Genomic DNA, 12,019 nt, shown 5'->3' on the forward strand with positions numbered 1-12,019 from the left:
CAGAAGGCAAAACCATGATACATGTTTGTATATTTCTCTTAAGTATACATTCTTCCATGACCTGGAGCTCTATCACTTATAGATTCACACAGTGATAAAAGCCAATCTGCAAAAATGAAATCACCAAATTTGTGGACGGACTCACAATCAGCCACTTAAACCAAAACATTTTGAAAATGTTGCTTATGTTCTTTTGAATATCCCTAAAACTCAGAGGCTCAAACCCAAATAAAATATCACTACATTTCCATTCCTACATTTCCATTCATTTGTAGAAGGAACTCACAAATTAGGTCCTTTAAATGTAGAGGTGACCATCACCAGGATGGGGCCGGCAAAGATGGTTGCATCACTTCAGGTCCTTAACCTCTATGGGCTAGGTGGGACGCAAGCGTCCCACCCGTGGTGCACTCCATCAACAGCAGGTGCATTTCAAGAGCGGCAAATTTGAATCCAAATAAATGTCAAAATTCAAATTTTTCAAACATACAACTATTTTACACCCTTTGAAAGATAAACATCTCCTTAATCTAACCACGTTTTACGATTTCAAAAAGGTTTTACGGCGAAAGCATAAATTTAGAGTATGTTAGGACAGTACATTTACAAGAGTTGTGTGTAATGTTTTGTCAATTCAAAGACAGGGTCACCAAAACCATAAAACCAGCTAAAATGATGCACTAACCTTTTACAATCTCCATCAGATGACACTCCTAGGACATTATGTTAGACAATGCATGCATTTTTAGTTCTATCAAGTTCATATTTATATCCAAAAACAGCGTTTTCTATGGCATTGATGTTGAGGAAATCGTTTCCCTCCAATAACCGGCAGTCAAGTCAGCACAACAAATTAAATAATTAAAATTAGAAAACATTGGTAAAATATTATATTGTCATTTAAAGAATTATAAATTTACATCTCTTGAACGCAATCAACTTGCCAGATTTAAAAATAACCTTACTGGGAAAATCACACTTTGCAATAATCTGAGCACTGCGCCCAGAAAAATACGCATTGCGATACAGACTAACCATCATGTTGGGGAGATCTAAAATCGAAAATACTATGTAAATAATCCATTACCTTTGATTCTCTTCATCAGATGTCACTTCCAGGTATCACAGGTCCATAACGAATGTAGTTTTGTTCAAAAAAGCTCATCATTTATGTCCAAAAATCTCCGTCTTGTTAGCACATGATCTAAGCCAGCCGGACTTCTCGTCATGAACGAGGGGAAAAAATATATTTACGTTCGTTCAAACATGTCAAACGTTGTATAGCATAAATCATTAGGGCCTTTTTTAACCAGAACATGAATAATATTCAAGGTGGACGAATGCATTCTCTTTTATAACGTATTGGAACGAGGGTACCCAACATGAACTCGCGCGCCAGGTGTCTAATGGGCCATCATCGTTCCATGGCTCTTGTTCGGTCAGATCTCCCTCCAGAAGACTCAAAACACTTTGTAAAGGCTGGTGACATCTAGTGGAAGCAATAGGAAGTGCCAAAATATTCCTCAGCCCCTGTGTTTTTCAATGGCATAGGTTTAAAGGTAATACAACACATCAGGTATCCACTTCCTGTCAGAAAATGTCTCAGGGTTTTGCCTGCCAAATGAGTTCTGTTATACTCACAGACACCATTCAAACAGTTTTAGAAACTTTAGAGTGATTTCTATCCATATATAATAAGTATATGCATATTCTAGTTACTGGGTAGGATTAGTAACCAGATTAAATCGGGTACATTTTTTTTATCCAGCCGTGCAAATACTGCCCCCTAGCCCTAACAGGTTAAGAAACTATGCAGTAATTTGTTTTTTTTATGTATTATTTCTTACATTGTTATCCCAGAAGTGCTATTACATACAGCCAGGAAGAACTACATTTCTGCACAACGCATCACTGGGGGGCAAACTACCTGCCTGCAGGACACCTACTGCACCTGATGTCACAGGAAGGCCAAAAAGATAATCAAGGACAACAACCACCCGAGCAACTGCCTGTTCACCCCACTATCTTCCAGAAGGCAAGGTGCATCAAAGCTGGGACCGAGAGACTGAAAAACAGCTTCTATCTCAAGGCCAACACTGTTAAACAGCCATCACTAACATAGAGTGGCTGCTGCCAACATACAGACTGAAATCTCTGGCCACTTTAATAAATGTAACCTTTTCACACGTACCAACACACGGGTGTGATCATTCTACAGTGGTCACTGTAGTGTACGATCAAACCAGTGTGATTAGAACGCATATTTAGAGCGTCTAGTTTCGAATGACGCAACAATCAGCATTTGCGCTGGTCACACTGTTTTTTCAGAAACATTTTGCACAAGCACAGTCCTTACAAAGTTATGTCCACAATGTGAGCAGTTTATTTTTGGATGCAATGTTCAGACATTCACAGAAGTAGCTATAGCATAACACAATCATCCAATCCAGAAAATTGTAGGCTACATTTGTCCTAGCGCTAACTGAGGAAAGATTGACAAAACACAAGTGCTCATATTTTTATAATTCTCGGCTGACAGAAAATACAATATGAATTAGCTAATAGTAATTACTATTTAAAATCACACCACGGGTGAGCTCACCATTGATCGAAATAATTGAGCAAAACACTTTCTAGAAATTGAAAGTAATCCGACAATGGGTAGTTTGTGCGTGCCAACATGCTTGTTTTTTTTTCGCATCAACCAAACAAGGCAATAAGAGGAGACAAGATTTGTTTGGTCTGTTTATAGAATGCATGTTGTAGGGGGTGTGTCGTCTACAATCATCCACTTCCCTTCATTCGTCTGGAAGTTTACTCGAAAGATGAGTGAACCATTCCTTCAACTCATTGTAACATCTTTGGTCTGGCAGATTACGTGACACCCAGAATGCATTGTAAAGTGTCAACAAACATGGAGCCATACATGTGCACACTGCCCACTAAATGAGGTGGAAACTGAGCTACACTTCCTAACCTCCTGACAAATGTATGACCATATTAGAGACACATACTGTATTTCCCTCAAATTACACAGACCCACAAAGAATATGAAACAAATCCAATGTTGATAAACTCCCATATCTATTAGGTGAAATACCATAGTGTGCCATCACAGCAGCGATATTTGTGACCTTTTGCCACAAGAAAAGGGCAACCAGTGAAGAACAAAGGACATTGTATACACAACGCTTATGTTTATTTATTTTCCATTTGGTACAGTGGCTTGTTAAAGTAGTCACCCCCTTGGCATTTTCATATTTTGTTTCCTTACAACCTGGAATTAAAATAGATTTTTGGGGGGTTTATATCATTTGATTTACACAACATGCCTACGACTTTGAAGATGCTAAATGTTTTTTATTGTGAAACAAACAAGAAATAAGACAAAAAAACGGAACATTTGAGCGTGCATAACTATTCACCCCCCCAAAGCCAATACTTTGTAGAGCCACCTTTTGCAGCAATGACAGCTGCAAGTCTCTTGGGATAGGTCTCTATAAGCTTGGCACATCTAGCCACTCGGATTTTTTCCCATTCTTCAAGACAAAACTGCTCCAGCTCCTTCAAGTTGGATGGGTTCCGCAGCAATCTTTAAGTCATACCATAGATTCTCAATTGGATTGAGGTCTGGGCTTTGACTAGGCCATTCCAAGACATTTAAATGTTTCCCCTTAAACCACTCGAGTGTTGCTTTAGCAGTATGCTTAGGGTCATTGTCCTGCTGGAAGGTGAACCTCTGTCCCAGTCTCAAATCTCTGGAACACTGAAACAGGTTTCCCTCAATAATTTCCCTGTATTTAGCACCATCCAACATTCCTTTAATTCTAACCAGTTTCCCAGTCACTTACAATTAAAAACATCCCCACAGCATGATGCTGCCACCACTATGCTTCACTATGTCTGTTACATGAAATCCAAATAAAAATCCATTTAAATAACAGGTTGTAATGCAACAAAATAGGAAAAACTCCAAGGGGGATGAATACTTTTGCAAGGCACTGTACTTTAACTATTTGCACAAGACAGTACATAGCCATAATATGACATTTGAAAAATCTATATTCTTTTTAAATGAGTGTAATACGTACTCTTCATTTTTTATTGTTTATTTGACTTGCTTTAGCAATGTAAACATATTAATTTAATTGAAAACAAGGATGGAGTGAAATAGAGAAACCTGAAGCCCTCATTTTAAGGATAAACCAAGTATGGTCATGGAAAATGAGCTAGGCTGCGGCTCCAGAAAACGCTGATGAGTTTATAATGGCTCTGATGACTGTGCTTCCCAAGCCTGTGGGCCGGATCAGCTGGTTGAGCTCACAAACCCATGTTGGGTAATTCTATGTCATTTCAGCAAGCCATGACACCCACCATCTCAGACTGTTCTGAAATTGTTTCTGTAATTAGAAACAGATAATATTACTATTAGTGCAACACTATTTAATTTATATATAGGATTCATATAATATTCAAGAAATATACAACTTAAATTCAGATTTGGACCAAATATTAGTAAAACATGAATAACCCAAAGAAATTGTCAACATAATGTTGCAGGAATGCTAATCTTATCTGTTTCTAACAATAGAAACAATTTCAGTACAATCTGAGATGGTGGGTGTCGAAATCCTCTTTCTTGTACCTTTTGAGGAGGAAGGACACTGTATGGAAATGGTGATGGATTTGATTAATTCATGATAATAACCAGAAGTGTTGTTTACGAACCCATCCATATAATAATGTTGATAAAGAAATTACAATGAATGTTCTTTTATAGTCTAATTTCTACATATTTTCTTTGCATGCTTAATGTGTTTTGTTCAATTACCTGAAAAGACAATAATCCTTAAACCAATACGATTAAACAATATCATAGGGATTATTTTCTTCTTATACATCTCATCTGCTGTCATTTATACTATAGGCAGTGGAGAGTGAAGGGACAATACCACAGGGTGCCATTTTACTATGCAATAACCATGACCTGAGCCCTGAGCCTAGCGTGGCCCAGTTGTCCCATAAGGCCCCATTGTAAATCCTGTTCTTTATATCAGTCAGACTCTCACACAGACCCCAAAATGCCGGCGTTCTATGAAAAACCTCTTCAATTCACTTTTCCCTCTAAAGTGTGTCTTTTGCTGGTGTCAGTTGGGGTGAAGGCTAAGAGCTTTGGAGAGGTCTGACGGGAGAAAATTAACCTCAGAGAACCACGCGCTTATGGAGATCGTTAAGACAGACACCTGCACCGCGCTGCGGAAGACTTCCAAAACATTTAAGAAGACTCCCCCTCCTACATCTTTCCCACTCCCTCGACCCCCTCACTCCCCTGCAGAGGATCTCTTCACAGCCATAGGAACGAGATTATGAGAGAGAGAGACGGAGAGAGAGAGAGAGACAGAGAGAGACCCTGGACACTAAAGAGACTGAAGGGAATTTCGGTGGAATAATAATAGACAGGGCGCTGAGTCTAAGAGGACGTCCCACTGAGAGAGAGATAGAGATGTAGCTTACTCTTCTCCTCTCACCCTTGACATCCAGCAGAGATGGGGGGAAGAAAGGGAGGGAAAAGAAGGAAAGAGGAAAAGAGGGAGCGAATGAAAAGCCTCCTAAGTGCCGGTTCACCGCCGGTCAGAGGTGTTCCGGGGTCGACCGCCCCACGCCCTCACCTACAGGTCCCCTTACCCACAGTGTCCCATCGCCACGGTAATGTTATGAGTAATTCCCTCTCTCCTATGGCATCCTATGGCCCCCAGCTGAAACCTGGCAGGGGATGTATCATTAATGCTTGGCCGTCTTACGACACTCAGAGAGGTGAAGTAAAACGCAGAATTGGAGTAGTGCTAATAACAGATAGGGTCAAAATGCATTTTTTTTTGCTATTTCAAATTTCTATTACGCTTTTGCTAATGGTTGTAAACTCTCTGACTCAAACACACACATGCTCATGCCTGCGTGTGTACGCACACACACATACACAGAGAGAGAGACAGATACGTACACATAGTTTGTTGGACACAGTGTGAAGATGTGTTTTTTCCATGTTTCCAATTTCGTTAGACATTGATGCATGACAGTGGTGACAAGATATCTAAGGTAGCACTCTGGCATCTATGTGTGAAGCTGACATAGTGCTTACATTTCCCCATTTCCTTTTTTCAATTTCGTATTTGAGCCTCCACCTGCCATGAAAGATCCACACCGGTAATCCACTATCCAAGAAGTTCTTGAATGTTCTAAATGAAAAAAAGGGGAAGTCTGTGGAACAATTGTTCCAAACTATACCCCTTTTTTGGATATGCATAGACGATACAACTAAAGAAAATTCATGGTAGATTTCTGTTTAAAAAGACAAAAATTTCATGTTAGTGTAGCTAATATGAAATGTACAATAAAAAACAAAACTACGGTCATTGACATCATGACATAATGGCCATGTGAAACACTGCAGATCTGGGACACCTATGCTTTGTGGAAAGTAAGTATCAGTTACTTTGGAGATGACTACTATTTGAATAAATATACCAAAAAATTACTACTATTGAATACAGATCTCAGAATGTAACTACTTTTTAAAACTTTGAATACAGATCTGAGAAAGCAACTTTTTTTATATATATATAGATGTATATATATTTATATATATATAGATGCGGGAAGTGAAAACCTTTCTGATACTATTGGACAAAAAATTATAGTTATTTCAATCAATGAAAACATACATTTGTTTTATTAACATACATTTGTTTATTATTAAGGAATAATGAGTAGAAAGGTGAGGTCACAGACTAGCTAATGACAAGGCTGTATATGGAAATGCATGTTGAAATTATAAATACAATGAATAGAGCACACGCAATCTTCTATACTATTCAAATCCTTCTGACAGTCATAATTGATCTACACAATACATTTCTACGTGAAGATTTCGTAAATGTAAATTTTCCTGAATGTCCTTTGCGCAAGGGATACATATTACAGTCAAACCAATTAACCAATTCTATTTTGGACAATATAAGTATAAATAAGTTGTGATGCTCAACTACTGTATGACTCTTTCAACATGCCACTGAAAAGGTTGAAAGCTGCAATTCATTTTATGTCGCTGAAAATACTGCAGTTATTCAAAGTTGTTTGCAAACAGTACGTTTGGATGATTAGCAAAAACAACTTAGAACCTCTTCAAAACTCTGTCCAAATAGTTGTAGTTGTTCTTATTTCAAACATACATTATACCATCATTAAAGGGATAGTTTACTCAGAATACAAACTAACATGTTTTTCCACCTACCTGAGCTGTAGTTGATTCAAGAAGGTATTTTTGGGATATCAAATCAAATCATGAAATAAAATGTTATTTGTCACATGTGCTGAATACAACCTTACTGTGAAATGCTTACTTAAAGCCCTTAACCAACAATGCAGTTCAAGAAATAGAGTTAAGAAAAATATTTACAAAATAAACTAAAGTGCAGTAGCAGAGACACCAGTCCATGACTTGGGTGACCGGAGTCCTTGACAATTTTTTGGGCCTTCCTCTGACACCGCCTAGTATACAGGTCCTGGATGGCAGGAAGCTTGGCCCCAGTAATGTACTGGGCTATATGCACTACCCTCTGTAGCACCTTATGGTTGGATGCCGAGCAATTGCCACACCAGGCGGTGATGGACCGGTCTGGATGCTCTCAATGGTGCAGCTGTAGAACTCACGATAAACGTTCACAAAAAGCATAACAATTATTTTAAGAATTATAGATACAGAACTCCTCTATGCACTCGATATGTCCGATTTTAAAATAGCTTTTCGGTGAAAGCACATTTTGCAATATTCTGAGTAGATAGCCCGGCATCACAGGGCTAGCTATTTAGACACCCAGCAAGTTTAGCACTCACCAAAGTCAGATTTACTATAAGAAAAATGTTATTACCTTTGGTGTTCTTCGTCAGAATGCACTCCCAGGACTTCTACTTCAATAACAAATGTTGGTTTGGTCCCAAATAATCCATAGTTATATCCAAATAGCGGGGTATTGTTCGTGCGTTCAAGACACTATCCGAAAGGGTAAATAAGGGTTACGAGCATGGCGCATTTCGTGACAAAAAAATGCTAAATATTCCATTACCGTACTTCGAAGCATGTCAACCGCTGTTTAAAATCAATTTTTATGCCATTTTTCTCGTAAAAAAGCGATAATATTCCGACCGGGAATCTGCGTTTAGGTAAACAGACGAAAGAAAATAAAGCATGCGGTCGACTCGGGCACGCGCCTAAGCCCATAGTTCTCTGATCGGCCACTTGCCAAAAGCGATAATGTGTTTCAGCCAGAGGCTGCCTCGATATCGTTCAGCTTTTTCCCGGGCTCTGAGAGCCTATGGGAGCCGTAGGAAGTGTCACGTTAGAGCAAAGATCCTCAGTCTTCAATAAAAAGAGCCCTGATGAACAACAACTTGTCAGACAGGCCACTTCCCATATAGAATGCTCTCAGGTTTTTGCCTGCCATATGAGTTCTGTTATACTCACAGACACCATTCAAACAGTTTTAGAAACTTTAGGGTGTTTTCTATCAAAAGCCAATAATTATATGCATATTCTAGTTACTGGGCAGGAGTAGTAACCAGATTAAATCGGGTACGTTTTTTATCCGGCCGTGTCAATACTGCCCCCTACCCCCAACAGGTTAAAGGTATTGCTCACATTGGCTACAGAGAGCATGTTCACACCGTCGTCTGGAACAGCTTGTGCTCTCATGCATTCTTTGTTGTTGCTTGCCTCAAAACGAGCATAAAAGGCATTTAGCCCATCCGGTAGGCTTGCGTCACTGGGCAGCTCGTAGCTGGCTTTCCCTTCGTAGTCCGTAATAGTTTGCAAGCCCTGCCACATCTGATGAGCGTCAGAGCCGGTGTAGTAGGATTCAATCTTAATTACACTTTGCCTGTTTGATGGTTCGTCTGAGGGCATAGTGGGATTTTTTACAAGTGTCCGGAATAGTGTCCTGCTCTTTGAAAGCGGCATCTCTAGCCTTTAACTCGGTGAGGATGTTGCCTGTAATCCATGGATTCTGGTTGGGATATGTATGTACGGTCACTGTGGGTGGGGGAAGTCGTCGATGCACTTATTGATGAAGCCGGTGAATGAGGTGGTATACTCTTTAATGCGATTGGATGAATCCCAGTCTGTGCTAGCAAAACAGTCCTGTAGCGTAGCATCGGCGTCATCTGACCACTTCCGTATTGTTCGAGTCACTGGTACTTCCTGCTTTAGTTTTGCTTGTAAGCAGGAATCAGGAGGATAGAATTATGGTCAAATTTGCCAAATGGAGGGCAAGGGAGAGCTTTGTATGCATCTCTGTATGTGGAGTAAAGGTGGTCTCGAGTTTTGTTTCATGTGGTTGCACATGTGACATGCTGGTAGAAATGAGGTTAAACGGATTTAGGTTTGCATGCATTAAAGTCCCTGGTCACTGGGAGCGCCGCTTCTGGATGAGCATTTCCTTGTTTTCTTATCTTTGTGAAAGGCCGTGCCTATTCACTGATGAAATCCTAGGCTGGGACAGCACGAAATGAGATGCAGAGACGACACTTCAACAAAAAAGAAGAAAACTGTATTGGGAGTTCTTCTTTCAACTCCCCCGGGACTGTACAAACAAAGGCCAGGGTAATGGCTATCCCAAAAAAAAAAAAAAAAAGTTACAGTTGGTACCCAACGCCACTCCAACAGCTTGAGCCAAACATACATGAAGGGCACTTTTTGGCATTTGCTGTATGATTGATGAGAAACTCCATATTGCAAATGTACGGTCCCTTACTAGACGTCCGCGAATGTTTGTAAAATTTGCGGACGGTGGCAGGCCGTGCACCGGGGCCAGATCTTCCGGGAAGTCATCGAACAAAGTTTCTCGGACATTCGGTTTCCATTTTATAAAATGTTCAGATTTTGGTCATTTTTCCACTGTCCCGGAAAATACCATCAGAGGGTGAATGTAATCATATTGCAAATGTACAAAACATCACCAATCACGACGTGGCCTTTTCTGCTAAACGGAAAAGACTTCGAAGACGAAACTTGGTAAGCATAGGTTTGGCATAATGGGCAGTTGGCCCCGAACAAGATGGAGTCGAGGCCTCAACGCTTTTTGAGTTAAGGCCATTTTTCTGGGATTAAGGGTCAAAAACAAAAATAGAGTGCTAATTTGACCGCTTCACGTCAAAGTACATGAACCTAAGGTGTCAGGAAAAAGAACCAGACATTTATCTATCGTAATTTAAGAGAAATCTTACAATTGGTGATGTTCAAAAAAATTCTTTTTTTCCCCCAAAAAGTTACAGATCCAGTTGCAGCGTGTTCAGATGAATCCGTTAAGGCGGGTTTCGGAGCTCTGAAAGATTTCTGTGATTTTCTGAAATAACACACACTCATTCAACCCTCTGTAAATAAGTCAGTTCTTAACTATTTAGCAGTCATGGCTTGGAGGTAGAAGCTGTTAAGGGTCCTGTTGGTTCCAGACTTGATGCATCGGTACCGTTTGCCGTGTGGTATCAGAGAGAACATTCTATGACTTGGGTGGCTGAAGTCTTCCTCTGACACTGCCTGGTATAGAGGTCCTGGATGGCAGGGAGCTCAGCCCCAGTGATTTACTGGGCCATACACACTATCCTTTTCTAGTCCTGAAATCTGTTAGCGCACCAGGGCATTCCCCAGGTGTCAGTGTACTTAGTTGACATCCTACTGACAGGAAGGAATGACATGGACCATCTGCAAACACTGGACAAGGTACTGCTGAGACTGGAGGAGGATGTTTGCGTTTAAAAAGAAGTGCAGCTTCATGGATTTTTCTGGGACACAGGGTAGATTCAATAGTCCTACACACTGTGCTGGAATAGGTGAAAGCATTACAGGAGGCACCAGTGCCTTCATCAGTGACAGAACTGAAATCTATGGTGGCAAAATTGCAAGATTATGTTATAATACCTTTATTACATCAAATGGTTGTTTTATTCAACAGAATAGAATATTGTTAACTATTGTGTGTGTGTGTTCTACTGAGGATGGGCCTCCAGGAGATTTACGATGTCTTTTGGGTGATAAATCCTAAAGAGCATTCCAGAGCATGAGTTAATGTTTCTGTTCTATACCGTACCAGGGAGAGATGGCTCCAGTTTGGAGTCGGAGGGCCAGACACTGGTCTATACAATGAAAACTGTTGACACAGCAGATACTGTCTGCTATGTATTATAGGTATCTTTCATACATATCTTAACCTTGTGACCCATTCTATAGATCTGTTGTTCGTCATGTAGGTTGAAAAGGGTGTATCTTGGCAATAAAAGACCTTTGTACTTTTGTCTCAGCGCTCTCAACGAATCATCAGAGACGGTGATTCGTTGACCAGCCATTGCTATTGCAAAGCTCTCACTATTAAAGATTTAGTTTAAGTATAACTCTGACTTGTGTGATAGGTTTGTCTCTCCTCATTTGATAGTAAAGAAAGGATCCACCACAAATCCTATTTGGGACTTTGAATTACCAGATTGGGTCTCTACCACCAAACATCTCCACACTACTTGCACCTCTGCACAAGCTGTTGAGGAAAGAAGTGACATGGAGTTGGGGCCCCGAGCAGGAAAGGGCCTTCGGAAAGTAAAAAAAGAGCTGTTACTGTCAAGCAGTCTGTTAGTGCATTATGATGAGAACAAGGAACTCATTCTCTCATGTGATACATAACCCTACGGGGTGGGAGTGGTGCTGTCCTACCGCATACCAGATGGGGCAGAGAGTCCAATCGGGTTTGTATCATGCACACCCACACCTGCTGAAAATAACTATTCACAGCCTGACAAGGAGGATTTTAAGTATCATATTTGGGGTGATGAAATTTCAAAAGTACATTTATGGGGGGAAATTCACAATCTGCACTGATCACAAACCCCTTGTTTCCCTGTGTAATGAGAAGTAAGGAGTGCCACAGATGGCATCTTCAAGAGTAATGTGGTGGGCAATAACACAGAGCATACAGTATGA

This window comes from Salmo salar, chromosome 18, assembly GCF_965601325.2.
Source record: "Salmo salar chromosome 18, fSalSal1, whole genome shotgun sequence".
NCBI classification, from domain to species: domain Eukaryota; kingdom Metazoa; phylum Chordata; class Actinopteri; order Salmoniformes; family Salmonidae; genus Salmo; species Salmo salar.